This window comes from Pseudophryne corroboree, chromosome 9 (assembly GCF_028390025.1).
Source record: "Pseudophryne corroboree isolate aPseCor3 chromosome 9, aPseCor3.hap2, whole genome shotgun sequence".
NCBI classification, from domain to species: domain Eukaryota; kingdom Metazoa; phylum Chordata; class Amphibia; order Anura; family Myobatrachidae; genus Pseudophryne; species Pseudophryne corroboree.
Genome location: NC_086452.1, coordinates 135,776,115 through 135,791,686, shown reverse-complemented (window position 1 = coordinate 135,791,686; position 15,572 = coordinate 135,776,115). Strand labels below are relative to the sequence as shown.

Here is a 15,572-nt window from a genome sequence, read left to right as displayed (position 1 = left end):
CTCAGCACAGATCGCGCTGTGCTGAGCGGCGGGGAAGATGTGTGCATCGGCCCGTCTATATGGGCCTTTAGTGTAGAACAAATGTCAACCAGTTCTGATCAACATACAGTTCTATTCTGACTTGCATTCCTGCTGTATATTTGCATACATGCTAGTCTATTCAAAGACAATCTTCAGTAGCGGATCTTGCCACGGGCAAGCAGGACTTTTGCCCGGCGCCACCTTCCGGAGGGCGCTGGCGCCATCTGGAGGGCGCCGCACCATGACAAGATCCACCACTGCTGTGCCCTCCGCTGCCCGCTGTGTCCCCCGGCTCTGCAGCTGTGGTCCCCTGTGAAGGGAACTAGATGCGTAGCGTCTAGTTTCCCTTCGCGGAGAGGACCTTTGCTGAGCGGTGCGCGATGACGTAATCGCGCACCGCACAGCAAAGGTCCTCTCCGCGAAGGGAACTAGACACTACGCATTTATTTTCCCTTCGTGGAGAGGACCTTTTGCTGTGCGGTGCGCGATGACGTCATCGCGCACCGCTCAGCATTTAAACGGCGCTTCTACTGTACAGGGGCGTAACTGGCCACGCCCCCTGTATTAAACCACACCCCCATTCCCTGTCCGGGGCACCGAGGGCCCTCGAACCGGCCCTGACAATCTTTATCAAAGCTAAATAGAAGCAACCTTAAAGCACACATGCATCTATATATACATATACATACAAACTGGTTAACAGAATTATCTATTCATTTAACATATTCCATTAATGAATGAATTTGCTTGGCCATACTGAATGATTATGAAGTCTGTGGAAACTATATACAGTATATATCTGTAACCCGCTAGTTAAATAAGAATAAAATAGGTATAAAAATGTAATAAATGAATGTGTATATAATATATTTATATGAGATTACTATGTACATGTAGCATGGACTGGGAAGATGGATACGTATATAATATATATAGGAATGCTATGCACTAGTGACAAGGACTGGGAACATGCCTATAGGGAGAGACTTACGGGGGGAGAACATGCTAGAAGCCCCTCGCGCAGGGGAGGAGGACCGCGAGCTGAAAGTGAGGAGGTAGCCGACAACCGTTGGGAGGGTAAAACGGTCGGACCGAGAGACACTGCGTAGGAGAGCCCGGACTGAGAGGTAGCACCGGAGGAGGTCGGGACATGGAGAGACCCCAGACGCGACTACGAGGAGAAACGGAGCGGGGAGCACCAAGGCTGTGAAAGGCGCCGGCTTGCGGAGAAGCAACAAATGCCGGAGAGTAATGGCCCTTACCTGATTGTCCGGCCATCGGTGCGGATCCCCGTATGACCACTGCAGCTTAAATAGTGCGTCAGAGGTGAGAGGGGCCGGTAGCAAAAAGAGATAGGGCTCCGGGACGGCAGCTAAGAAACAGACCCGGAGAAGTAGTCACCCACCAATGGAGGAGTCGGGGGAGTGAATATTCATCAAATGAGGTGTGATTGCTTCATACACCTGTCAATCACTCCTCAATCTCCAATAGCCTTCCCTCCCATGAACTTATACAGCTCATTATTATATGGATGGATCACAGGCTCCCTCTAGTGGGAACTCTGTATAAAATAAAATAAAGAATACAGAAACAACTATAAGAGGCATAATAGACTATAGCATCTTTTCTATATTTAATACACTGGAGAAGCTAAGTGGAGAGTCGAGTATGTACTTGAATTAGATAACAGTAAGCCTACTAAATCTAAGAATCCCGTACTGTATCTTTAATTCAGAAATAACTTAGGAGGACAAAGAGAGGGGATAGCTTTAAAATTCTGTATTATCACTAACAAGAAGAACGACTGACTACAATACTACAAAATTGAGACCCACTATCACTCGGGAGAAATACTTGAGTATGCACAGGTAAATCTTTCATTTAAGATAACCCGAATTAAGACTAATAGTGGAAGATTGTGACTTTTATATTCGTTGCAACTATACTAAACACACCTGTGAATTATAAACATAGTGAAACGGAGGGACAACATTAATACTGATTGAAACATACCAATCGAGGATTGGGCTATAAGGAAGGAAAAGGGAATATATGACTGTTATAGAGATTCACGGAAAGGTTTGTGATTCCAATTTATTTCACAACAATAGCCACACTCGTTAAAATTAAGGGCCCCAACGAGCTCATCATTGACTTCTGAGTACCCGGGTCACTCTTTGGTTTTAAATATCTTTATTATAAGATGTAATATATGCATTATATATGTTGGTAGAAAATAAATCTAGTATAATTCTATATAAGATTCATAGACATTGTGAATGCAACAAGTGATATTGAATAAAGTATAATATTACATTTTACATACTTACCACTTATCCTGATCTTGGTAGTTGAGGAAAGGAGACTTGATGACTAGAAGAGAAAACAGATAAAATAGGATAAATTGTATATAATTGATACCATATCCCATATAGGTATTAATTGGGCTTACCCAAGCAAGCCTATACACATTTTGATAAAGCTTGGGTGGAGGCACAATTATTGTAATCCATTCATATTAACACTCCAAACTAGGGTTACATATCTAAAATTGTCGATATTAAATATCTTCTTATAAACTGCTACAGTCTCTAAATGCTATTTTCTGTTTAACTACATATTAGGTGCAGGGTGTGTAACACCAACTGCTGATGGATGCCTGATAACTACATTGACAGTAAGTAGTATTGTATTTATATGAAATATATACATTGCTTCAGTCTTTATTCCCTCTTCTCACTCTCTCTCCCTTCTTGCACTTATCATCTGCCCCCAGTTATCTCATGCACATTATTTATGTCTTTTCATGCTTTCCTGTAGATCCTCCTTTCCATCTATTCTCTCTCTCTCTCTCTCTCCCTCTCTCTCTCTCTCTCTCTTTCTCTGCATTTCACGTGTGTAAAAATCTAGAAATATTGGGGGTAATTCCAAGTTGATCGCAGCAGGAATTTAGTTAGCAACTGGGCAAAACCATGTGCACTGCAGGGGAGGCAGATTTAACATGTGCAGAGAGAGTTAGATTTGGGTGGGTTATTTTATTTCTGTACAGGGTAAATCCTTGCTGCTTTATTTTTACATTGCAAATTAGATTGCAGATTGAACACACCCCACCCACATCTAACTCTCTCTGCACATGTTAAATCTGCCTCCCCTGCAGTGCACATGGTTTTGCCCAGTTGCTAACTAAATTCCTGCTGCGATCAACTTGGAATTACCCCCATTGTTTCATATTAGTAACTTTCTTCTTCATCAAACTTATGAAACATCCACCTTATAAGATGAATTTTAGTTCATTAGCTTTAGCATATTCTATACTCTTGCCTCTGCAGTATCTCATCATATTGTAATTGAGCTCTAATGTTTGTTGAAATAATATTTTTTCTTTTATTTTGTCACTTCATCTTTTTCTAAATATAATGTAGTTGCTTATGTTTAATTTCTTATATTTTTCATTAGAAATCTACAGACTTCCTTCCAGCACTAGCAGCATTCCTCTGTGCAGCTCCTGACATTGCGGTACAGTATATAAGCTGATTTCTATGTTTTACAATAGCAGTGCTGAATGTAGATGAACACAAATACAGAATCCAGCACACACATGTAGCACCTGCATTCCTACCAGCATGTCCCATTGGAAGATTAATATAATGTAGCCAATCCCCATGATTTCCCTAAACCATACCTATCTCAGGATGAGATCACACCTCTTTTTTTTTACACAGAATAAGAAAATTGAAAATAAGGAATTTCCAAAATGACAAATTTAAACTATGTCATAAACAAAACACAAAATATGCAATTTGCCAAAATTATCTATGGACTCGAACATTAATAAAATTTACTTTTACACAGTCATTAAATGGAAAGCTCTGTACTTATTTCTATAACTTGCAATATCAAAATCTCTCTCTCTCTCTCTCTCTCTCTCTCTCTCTCTCTCTCTCTCTCTATATATATATATATCCCTTTGAATATTAATGCAACCAACAAGTTCTACTTAAGAATTTAGTTATTTTTCATATTTATTACAGGGTGATGATTTCAATTTACAGAATTTTAAAGCTATATATGATCAGTTGAAAGTAGCTCTTGTAAGTAAATGTTTCTGCATAAAAACCTATTAACATGAAGAATACTATAACTGGTACATGTGGTAATATAGGGATTTATTTTAATGGATGAATGAGGGTTTCTGTAGGGGCATTTTATCACTTAATCATGCACTAGATATTCCCCAATGAAATGTAGTAAATTTCTACAAACATATTGTCCCAATGTTATGAGTACAGCTTCAGGATGATCTATATCTATATTAGAGATGAACTCCATGTGGTTTACACGGGTCCAAGCCAGACTCGGTTATTCCCGCTTGACTCGGAAAAACCCGAACGAGGCAAAACGTTATCATCCCACTGTTGTATTCTCATGAGATTCGGATTCCATATAAAGAGCCGCACGTCACCGCCATTTTCACTCGTGCAATGTAGAGAGAGCGGAGAGGACGTGGCTACGTTCTCTCAGTGGAAATCTCAATATCAGTTGTCAGTATCAGTGCTTACTTATTGCTGCTCAGTAATACTAGTAGTGTGTCTCTCCTGCTCAGTGTCAGTTCTAGTATCCTCATCTGTGCTCAGTGTCACTGCTCATTGTCTTGTGCTGCATTGTGGTGACCAGTATAATACAGTACAATAGTCCAGTGCTGCATCTTGCTGCTCAGTGTCAATTCTAGTATCCTCATCAGTGCTCAGTATCACTGTTCATTGTGTTGTGCTGCATTGTAGTGACCAGTATACTACAGTGCAATAGTTCAGTGCTGCATCTTGCTGCACAGTGTCAGTTCTAGTATTCTCATCAGTGCTCAGGATCACTGCTCATTGTCTTGTGCTGCATTGTAGTGACCAGTATACTACAGTACCATAGTCCAGTGCTGCATCTTGCTGCTCAGTGTCAGTTCTAGTATCCTCATCAGTGCTCAGTATCACTGCTCATTGTCTTGTGCTGCATTGTGGTGACCAGTATACTACAGTACAATAGTCCAGTGCTGCATCTTGCTGCTCAGTGTCAGTTCTAGTATCCTCATCAGTGCTCAGTATCACTGCTCATTGTCTTGTGCTGCATTGTGGTGACCAGTATACTACAGTACAATAGTCCAGTGCTGCATCTTGCTGCTCAGTGTCAGTTCTAGTATCCTCATCAGTGCTCAGTATCACTGCTCATTGTCTTGTTATGCATTGTGGTGACTAGTATACTACAGTACAATAGTCCAGTGCTGCATCTTGCTGCTCAGTGTCAGTTCTAGTGTCCTCATCAGTGCTCAGTATAACTGCTCATTGTCTAGTGCTGCATTGTGGTGACCAGTATACTACAGTACATAATTAATAGTCCAGTGTCTTGTGCTGCATCTTGCTGCTGTAGGGTGCTGTGTTAGTGACCTGTCACTGTGCATAGGTCATCATCATTACAGTCACAGTGGTATCTGTGGGGTGACAATTCCAGAGGGCTTTTGTGCTGCTCACTAATACTAGTACAGAGTCTTGTGCTGCATCGTGCTGCTCAGTGTCAGTTCTCCTTAGTATCATCAGTGCTCAGTATAATCAGTGCTCAGTAAAATCAGTTCTCAGTATAATCAGTGCTCTGTATAATCAGTGCGCTGTTAGACGTGCGCCCGTTATCTGCCATTATTGCAGTGGGATTTAGACAAAATATTCAATTATTCTGTCCCCGGTAACAAATCCCATCAAGATTCCACTTCACTAGGCAGGTGATAGCAAGATTTTGCCAATTAATTCCAGTGATTTATAATTATTAATTATAGTGATCTTGCCAATTAATTCCAATGATTTATAATTATTAATTACAGTGATCTTGCCATTTAATTACAGTGATTTGGATGTATAATTACAGTTATTTTGCCAATTAATTCCAGTGATTTATAATTATTAATTACACTGATCTTGCCAATTAATTCCAGTAATTTATAATTATTAATTACAGTGATCTTGCCATTTAATTCCAGTGATTTTGACGTATAATTCCAGTTGGAATTGTTTATGTCACTTGGCTTAGTCATACAGCTACCTCATTGCACCTCTTCGACATCTTTGCATGAGGTGCTGTTTGGGGCCTAGTTTTTGAAAAGTGCCATCCTGTGTGACACTGCCATATGAGTCCTGGGGTACTGCCGTATAAGTCCACCAATTGCAGATTTTTTTAAAAGTGACTGGAGCATGCTGGAGATGCTGTGAGTGGACCGAACAATTGCGGCCCAGTCTTGACATTCAGTCACTGCGTGACACTACTAGATGGGCCAGGTGGTTGTGTTGCTTAGCTTAGGCCTACAGCAACCTCGATGCACCTTTTTTTTTCTTTGCATCATGTGCTATTAAGGGCCATTTTTGTAATATCTGCCCTTCTGTCTGACACTGCAGTGCCACTCCTAGATGGGCCAGGTGTTTGTGCCGCCCAATTGTGTCGCTTAGCTTAGTCATCCAGTCCCCTTGGTGCCAATTTTAGGAGTAAAAATAATATTGTGAGGTGTGAAGTGTTCAGATTAGCAAGGAAATGAGTGGAAATTATGGTTATTGAGGTTAATAATACTATAGGATCAAAATTACGCCCATATTCTATGATTTAAGCTGTTTTTTTTTTTTAAAAACACCCAAATCCAACACGCACCCGAATCCGACAAAAATTCGAAGGGGAGGATTTGCCAAAATGCGTCCGAATCCAAAACACGACCGCAGAACCGAATCTAAAACCAAAACACAAAACCAAAAAAATACCCACTGCACATCTCTAATCTATATATGACAGGTCAGCCTCTGTTAGGTGCTGACCATACTACTGTACATCCATCAGCACTGACAGAGAAATAATGTCTGAGGTTCATGGGACAGGTCTTACTTAAATGACAAATAAATTATTTGTCATTTAAAATATACTGTAGCTCATATGAATAAATGAGCCTGAAGATGCCCATGCAATGTATTGTAATACAAAAAAGGATGATTTCATATGAGACAATAGAGCATTCTTAGTGGTGGCATTTTCTCACACAATGGATGGGCAACTGGACCATAACAATACTTAGTGTATGATTATAGTAGGTTAAATTCCAGGGTTGGGATTGTTTTGTGGTGTTCGGGATACCGGAGGGCAGCATATTGACCTCGGGATCCCAGCTGACAGAATGCCTGTGAAGGCGAGTGCAGTGGAGCCCCTTTCAGGCTCACTGTAGTCACCACGCAGCTAGATGGTGGCTCGCTGTACTTGCCACAGGTTTTATTCCCACTCTATGGAACTCGTGGACACCCATGAGTGGGAATAGTCCCTGTGTGTTGATATGATGACCGTTGGCATTGCCAGCACTCAGGACCCTGGCGTTGCTATCCTGCCCGCTGGGATTGTGATCACTAGTCATGTGGCCACATCTCAAATTCCATATGTACAGATGTTTCCTCAAGCACTCATCCTTGTTTGGGCCATTTGGCACCACTTACAATCTCCACCATTGGTAGCAAATCCCAGACAATCACAGTATTTCCTGAAATTGACAACTTAGTCGCATCACAGCTGCATACAAAGTTGCTTATAGTGTCCCTAGAATTTAGGATTAGTAATTGTGTCACAAATGAATTTGTGTAAAGCCACAGATTCCGCACAATGAAGAATGGCATTGTATCTCTCATCAGTCAATTTTCCTTTTTACCCAGGTTAACACACAGCAGCTGTAAGCAATGCCAGCACCAATATCCAGGGTACCTGTGCATTGTACTTATATCACATCAGTTATGTGAATAGGATGCATATTATGTAGCAGAGAATGCTATTCTATAGCAATGCAATAATAAGTAAAAAAAAGTTAACTCTGAGTTTGTGATCTATTTGCAACAATGTGATTGCCCTCAATATTATGCAGCCAGAACAATCAGGCCTCTAAAAACACAGTTTAGAAAATAACAGAATGACTGGGTTCCATGGCCGATACTGACTACTGTATATTGTGCCCGGGGGCATGTAGTCAGTATTGGCCCTGCCTGCATCCACTATATTTTATTGCGATGCCGAACCCGTAGGACCGTGCATCAGCATCACGAACTTATACACAAGGGCCCTCATTTCGAGTTGTTCGCTCGCTAGCTGCTTTTAGCAGCCGTGCAAACGCTAAACCGCTGCCCTCTGGGAGTGTATCTTAGCTTAGCAGAAGTGTGAACGAAAGGATCGCAGTGCGGCTACAAAAAAAGATTGTTCAGTTTCTGAGTAGCTCCAGACCTACTCCTTGCTTACGATCACTTCAGACTGTTTAGTTCCTGTTTTGACGTCACGACCATGCCCTGCGTTCCGCCAGCCACGCATGCGTTTCCCCAGGCACACCTGCGCCTGTATCTGACACTCCTACATTTTTACACACACTCCATGAAAATGGTCCGTTACCTCCCAGAAAGACCCACTTCCTGTCAATCACTCTGCGGCCAGCAGTGCGACTGAAAAGCGTTGCTAGAAGTTGTGTGAAACTGCATCAGCTGTTGTTAAAGTACATTGCGCGTGCGCATTGCGGCGCATACGCATGCACAGAAATGCCACTTTTTTACCTAATCGCTGCACTGCGATTGAAAACAGCTAGCGAACAACTCGGAATGACCCCCATGGTGCAATATGTACTGTGTTTCCATACAATCTACTGTAAATTGCAGTGTAAAAATAAAGCAGTTTAAGAGGGATCCGGTTAGGATCCTGACGTCGGGATCCGGGCCGTCAAAATACCAATGCCGAAATACTGACACTGATCAGAATGCCGAGGCCGGCATCACAAATAGGATCCAAATGCCAGCACCGGCTGCCAGGATCCTGATTGAGTGATTGCTGCATAGCCGTAGAAGTAAACCCCCTGGGGGAAGGGATGTTAGGTTTACACTGCAGGTAGGAAGGCTAGGGTAAAGCACCCCCGGTCAGGGTTAGGTTGTGGGGGGGGGTTAGATGGTTAGGTTGTGGGGGGGAGGGTTAGATTTATGCTGCAGGGATGGGGGTTAGGTTTTAGCACCACCAGGGATGGTTAGGGTTAGGCTTTGGGGGGAGGGTTAGGTTTAAGCTGCAGTAAAGGAGGGTTAGGGGGTAAGAGGGTAAGGAGTAGCATGCTTCCTGACCCCTATCAGGATTCTTAACAGCTGGATGCCGCAATCGACCACCAGCATCCCACTTGCTGACATTTCAGCCCCAACCCGTCTAAGATTTGTGGCTACATTTAAAAGCAGCCAGTAATTACCTTGCACAGAAAACATATAAATGTATTTCCCCCTTTGCATTGCAAAATGGTTTGTTCCAGATACAAATTTACATACTATTTTTGCCTGACTTCCAAATCAAAATCAGACACTATTTGCACGCTATGAACTTTTTAATCAAATTGTTCACCTGTTCTACTAAACATTTTATTAACAAAGCTTTAAGAATTCGAGGGCCAAATAGGCCTGAAGAATAAATAAGCGTCCTTAATTTTTAAGGAAGGGAGCCTGGGTCTGGGAATGGGAAAAGGGGGAGGGGGGGAGGTAAGGGGAGTATAGAGCAGAAAGATACCAGAGCACATCCTGCAGGAAAAGGGGGAGGAGAGTTACCTGTGAGGTACAAAATGTCAGGAAGGGAAGGGAAGGCAGGCTTCCTCTTTCACGCCGGACAAGGATGCAAGAAGGCAGAAGGCATCTCAGCTCCCGGATTCAAGGAAGGATTAAGTACAACTTTACCTATAATCCCCCCCACCCCCTCTCCTGCACCACTAGGATAAGCCACGTTTTGGCCTTGCCCCCCCCCCCTCAGGTTCAGTACCCTCCACCACAGGCCGGCCCAGCATCCCCACACCCGCCCCTTGATTACCTTCAGTGGCTCATCCCCACCATGCCCAGGCCCAGGAGGCTTTCTCCCCCCCTGGCGGATCATCCAAGCGGACACCGAGCTGTCCACGCCAGCGCACGGCTCGGCTCCCCCTCGTGGGCTCCGGTCGGCATCGGCGGGACCAGAGCCCAGTTCCCCCCTCCACACATGGGTAGCGCGCGGCGGGCCTGAGCCAGGCTCCGGCGCACTAGTCCACAGCACACCGGACACCTCGGCCCCCCTCCCGGTACCAGGCGATAGTGTCACGCTCGGCGCCGGCCAGCGGCAGCCACTTACCTTGGCCCCCCCCACCTGGCACCGGGCGATCGCGTCACGCTCAGCGCTGGCCATTGGCAGCCACATACCTCGGTCCCTCCCACCCGGTGCCGGGCGATCACTTCACGCTCGGCGCCGGCCAGCAGCAGCCACATACCCTAGCTACAGCGGGACTTCCTCCCCCTGCTGGAGCCTGCGCATCCAATCCCCACGCCACCTAGCTTGGCGCAACTTAGTCAAGCGTTTCCCCCGCAACTTACGTTGCGCAGCCAGCAGGAGCAGAAGCACCTCAAGTGGGATGGGGGCAGCAGCTTACAGCCCTTTTCCCCCTGGTGGCAGGCAGGGCAGTACCTCCCCCAGCCCATTACTTGCAATGGGATAACTGCTGGCCCACTGCTGCCCACCCCACCTGGTACCAGCCCCCCTCATGCCCCCCAGGCTGCGCGGGCACTAACCAATACCAATACCCATACCCATTCTGCAGCCAGACCAACCCAACCCAACCCCCCTCCAGCCAAGCATACCGTCTACCCCCTTAGAGCTCGGCCTGCAGCCATAGCAAGGTCAGGCAGTGCATGCAGAGGCCGGCGGAGTGTCCGGGTCAGGCATCCGTGAGCAAAACCGCGGAACACAAACCCCCACTCCACGGGCTCCTTAGCAACAGCAGCCCTCCGCAGAGCAGCCTCAGGCACAAACGGTGGATACTTTACATGTTCCCTCTGCAAGTTTACAGGTCCCAGTCAGCGAAGGATGTAGCCAAACGGTGGAAGGGGCATCATCGGATTAAGTAGCGGCAGGCGTGTCGCATGACGAGGGACAGAAGGGAGCTGTGGAGAAGGTCAGCCAGGCACCCTCGTCTTCAGCAACAGGTGAGCAAAAATCTTCTTCCAGCAGCAGCGCTTCATATACAGAATCTAGCAAATTCATCTAGCTCTGCCGAAAGGCGGCGGCAGTTCAGAAAATATTTGAAGCGCAAACGTAGCAGCAAAAAGCGTAGCAGAGATGCAGGGAAGAAAGGGGAAGCAGGGCCAGAGTCTCAAGAAAATATGGTGCACTGCACCAATACAGCAATATTGAGGGGTATTAGGCCAAAAATAAAGGATGGCATATGCAAGGGGAATTTTGTGGACGTCTGCGCAATGATGGAGGACGCGAAGCACAGCCTAGGTGCAGTTAAGGCAGTGGGCCCCGTGGCCGAGGAGGCGCGACGAGATTTAGGCACATTGGGCGGAAGGTATGCATGTTTTTGCGGCATGCTACATCGAGTCAAGGCCAAGCGAAGCCATAAACATCCTCCGTTACATGCACATGATTCATAGCATGTACATGACGGCCAGACCATGGGTTTGGAGGCACTATGACGAGAAATTTAGAAAGAAACAGGACGGGCTGAAGGTTATTAGCTTTGGGGTAAAAGAAGTGGAAGTGTGGCTAGAAGTCACAAATCAGGTGGCGCAGGCAGCCCTTTCTCCCAAAGCCAGGCAGAGGCTTCGAAGCAAAAGTGAAGTGCTATGCATTTAATTTTGCACTGTGCACCAGAGGAGCAGGTTGCCGCTACAGACACTCATGCATGTGCTGCAGCGCAACTCACCCAGCCAAGGACTGCAGTCAAGCCCAAGGGAAAGGGGCGGATAAGCAGGTCATCCTCCCCAATAAATACTGAAGCCCTAGGGCAATGGCTAGGCCGCTACCCACTAAGAGGGGAGGCAGCATTTTTAGGGAGGGGGGTTCACCGTTGCCGCTAGTGAGGACAGTGTCAGCAGTAGCTAAGAAAAAATTTAAGTCAGCAAGAGACCGGGCAATACGGGACCCATTCTTTTAGGATAGGGGCAGCAACTTGGCGGCAGCCGAGGGGTTATCGGCAGGTGAGATAAAAAATGTAGGCAGGTGGAAGTCAGAAGTGTACAAGGTTTACCTGCGTGCTGAAAAACAAGAATATGGTGCAGGCACTTGGCAGCTTTCGCGAAACCCAAGGCCTTAAGCTGCCCGCCATAACTGGGGGAATGAAGGACTTTCCAATTTTACCCTCAAACAAAAGAGGTTTTGTGGTTTTCACCTTCATAAGGGTCACGCAAAAGTTTGCACTATAGGTCCGTGTAGAACATGGGGTAATGGCTATGTGTAATTTTGCTTTTCAGGAAGGCAAGCGAAGGCCTTGCGGGTGTGAATGGTCGGCCACTCATATATTTACTGGGCCAGTAGGCATAAATCAGCAGGGAGTTTGGCGCAAGGGTGAGGGGCAAAGTTAGAGTGGATGGGCATCAGGGGTTTGAGGTGGAACAGGCTATGGCAGCTGTTGCTAAGGAACGAGCAGGAAAAAGGGATACCGGATAGGGTGGTCGTACACCTAGAGGGCAACGATCTAGGAAAAGGCAAAGGGAGCAAGCTAATTATAGCAATCCAAACCGAGATACAATGGATGAAGGGGTGGTGGCCTAGTACAGGGATCACATGGTCAGATATAGTCCCAAGGGCGCAAGGGGGTCAAGGATTACAAAGGGTCAGAAGAAAAGTTAACAAGGCCGTAGCCCGGCTCTTGACGGGAGAAGGCGATACAATCGCCGGCACCCGTCTTTATGGTCAGGGGAGGAAGGCGTGTTCAGGCGAGATGGAGTGAACCAGACAGAAAGGGGTTTAGCGATATTCTTGGAGGACATTACAAAAAGCATTAGTAGGTGGCTGGTGGTCGCAGCAGGTGGCAGGCCTGGCAAGCAGTGCTCCTCGACGGTCTGTAGTAGCGCAACATCGGTTGGCCGACACCTCCTCCAGATACTCGGCAAATTTGTTGTGTCCTCAAGGGCCGACACAGTCATGTTAAGGGTGGACCGGTGCTATGCCAAGTGGTACCACTCAGCTAATTTGTGCAAGGGCGGGACTTTGGTTCTGTCCATTGTTTAATTTAAGAGAAACTTAATATTGAGACTGTAGCCGGGGGCATGCACTGCTTTCTTGCCACCCACTTATAGAGTACCAATTCTAATTTGATCAATAAATTTGTCTGTGGCCTTTTAAATCACAATTCAGTTGTCTGAGTGATAATTGGCGGAAAAGGTGGTAGGGGGTTAGGGGCGAGTGAATTAATAAAACCAAAGGACGGCTTAAAGAATTCAAGGGCCAAATAGGCCTGAAGAATAAATAAGCGTCCTGGTTTTTTAAGGAAGGTAGTCTGGGGCTGGGAATTGGAGAAGGGGGGAGGGGGTAGAGAAGGGGAGTATAGAGCAGAGAGATTCCAGAGCACATCCTGCAGGGACAGGGGGAGGAGAGTTACCTGTGAGGTACAAAAGGTCAGGAAGGGCAGGCAGGCTTCTTCTTTCACGCTGGACAAGGATCCAAGAATGCACCCACCCTCCCGCCCATGTGGTAGGGCAGTTTTGGCACGTAAGCAGTGCAGAAGTTGGTTAACTTGAATTTAGGATTTATTTATTTTTTCGGTGGAGGCACCATCAGGCCATTGCAGAGTTTAATTATCACCGTGCTGATAAAACCTATTCTTTATCTTATAACATTCACTATATATTGGTAAGAGACTCAGTACGCAATTGGCGTACGGGGTACCGTAAGGGTACGCACTTAGCATAGCAGACGCTAGACCATGAGCGCGACGCACGAGCGACATGTTCGCTCACTTGTTTACGCTTGGTATCGAGCACTCTATAGGCGGCCGACTACCGGAATGCTACGCTATTAGCGTAGCGGACGCTGTGCCCACGAAAAGAACACGAGCGGCGAAGACGCTCACAGAATGACACACAGTAAACTTTGTATGCAAAACACTGAAAGTCTATGCTTATACTGTAAACCTTAATACTGTAATACGTGGGGATGAATCGCAAGCGCAGTCCTGGACCAGGGACCCAGCCTTCAGTGTGAAAACCTTGCAGAGTCTTGTGTGACCAAGCCTATTGCAAGCTATATTTATTTACTAACTCAAGACATACTACAATAGATACTGTGTGCTCTCTTTCCATTGGTTAGGGGGTGGGACATGTACTGCACCTGGGATCATTGGTTAGTTCAAGAAGTGGGCGATGGCTAGGACTTGTTAGTATTCTAAATTCCTCTTTGTCTGGTTATTTTGAGGAAAGCTATTGTTTTGGATCTTCCAAACAAACTCTGTCTCTGGGCTTTGTTCACCCCCACTGTCCCCTCCTTTAGTTGAGACAATTGACAACTCTGCCCTCATTATTCTGGAGAGAACCCTGGTCCAATTCATAAACAAATGTGTAAGCCCTCTTCGTAGAATCTCAAAGCTTAGTGTAAATAAGGCTATTGTATTCAGTCTGTGGGAAAGGAATGACTGAATTCCATTCACCTACCCTGCACTTATGTGTAATTTATTCGGAATACAATTAATCTTATTTTCTACTTCTGTGCATAACTATGCGTAAGAACATGTGAATCTCTCCCAACTATCATAGGCACAACACCCCTTCAATACCCCACAGCTGGACACCAAACACTACCCTCCAACCTTTGTCTGAGCCCTCCCAGCATGCAAAGAGGAATCTCTCTGTCAAAGAAGTTTTAAACTTACCATACTTGCTGACATTGTTAAGGGGAATATTACCTATAAAACGCATTATATTGGTTAAATATGTAGCGATCGAGTCGCTCGCTAGTCGCACACAAACACTGCCGTAAATACCCATCTCCATGCGCAGGCGACGTCAGAGTGTCCCCTACGCAACCTGAGGGGAAGCGTACGCACGGGGGAGTCGGTGCACGAGCAGCGGGCACGTGCATTGGGGTTAGTACAAGGCAATAGTGAATCATGATATTTTTCGACTTTGACAGTCCACCCTTTGGCAGTCACCAATAACTGCCACTTCCGAAACAATTCAAACAGAAAAATATATGTCATCATGTAAATACCTTTTTATGATTGGGTAAAGGGAGGAAAGGAGAAGGTGGGAAAGGTGTGACCTAGTGAGACAGTAAAAGCATGTGTGTATGAAATCCATGTATGAGGGGTCATGTATCATCGTGCCGTACGTGTTCTAAATCAAGCTTCGAGGTATTGCGAAGTATACATTTGAATCCTTCTTATCCCGTATTAAGGGTCTGTGGATGGGCTGTCAAACTCTACCGAGCTCTTTTCAGCTTTTGGTTACAACAAATAGGGTGCACATTAGTTGATGATACATGAAAGGGGAGAATATGTGGATGCTAGTATGTGAGAATCATCTGTCGACTATGTGGGATAATACCTGGAGGTTGTAGAGATGAAGATAAGAAACAAGCATTATAAATGCAGTCATATAACTATGTGAGTTTTAGTAGACAGTCGCCGATTGAGGTCTTGTTGATGTCTTGTCTGATGTACATGTTGTCTGATGTCTCGCGGTGCTTTTGCTGTAAGTGGCGAACAAAAGCTTTTCCAGTGTCCATAAAATTACAGTCTCTAAAATATT

The 15,572-nt window shown here is 45.5% G+C and overlaps 1 long non-coding RNA gene across 5 annotated transcripts in view; it reads left to right on the top strand.

Moving 5' to 3' along the window:
- Positions 1 to 1,044: 1,044 nt before the first annotated feature.
- Positions 1,045 to 15,572, top strand: part of LOC134956814 (uncharacterized) — a 76,889-nt gene continuing 62,361 nt past the window's right edge. For 2 of the 5 annotated variants that reach the window (XR_010186196.1, XR_010186198.1), the window contains exons 1-3: positions 1,047 to 1,347; positions 2,646 to 2,698; positions 3,478 to 3,537. This is a non-coding gene — a long non-coding RNA (uncharacterized LOC134956814). Of the gene's footprint in view, positions 1,348 to 2,645; positions 2,699 to 3,477; positions 3,538 to 4,052; positions 4,113 to 15,572 lie in introns of all 5 variants that reach the window. The other 3 variants (XR_010186194.1, XR_010186195.1, XR_010186197.1) reach the window with 3 other exon arrangements.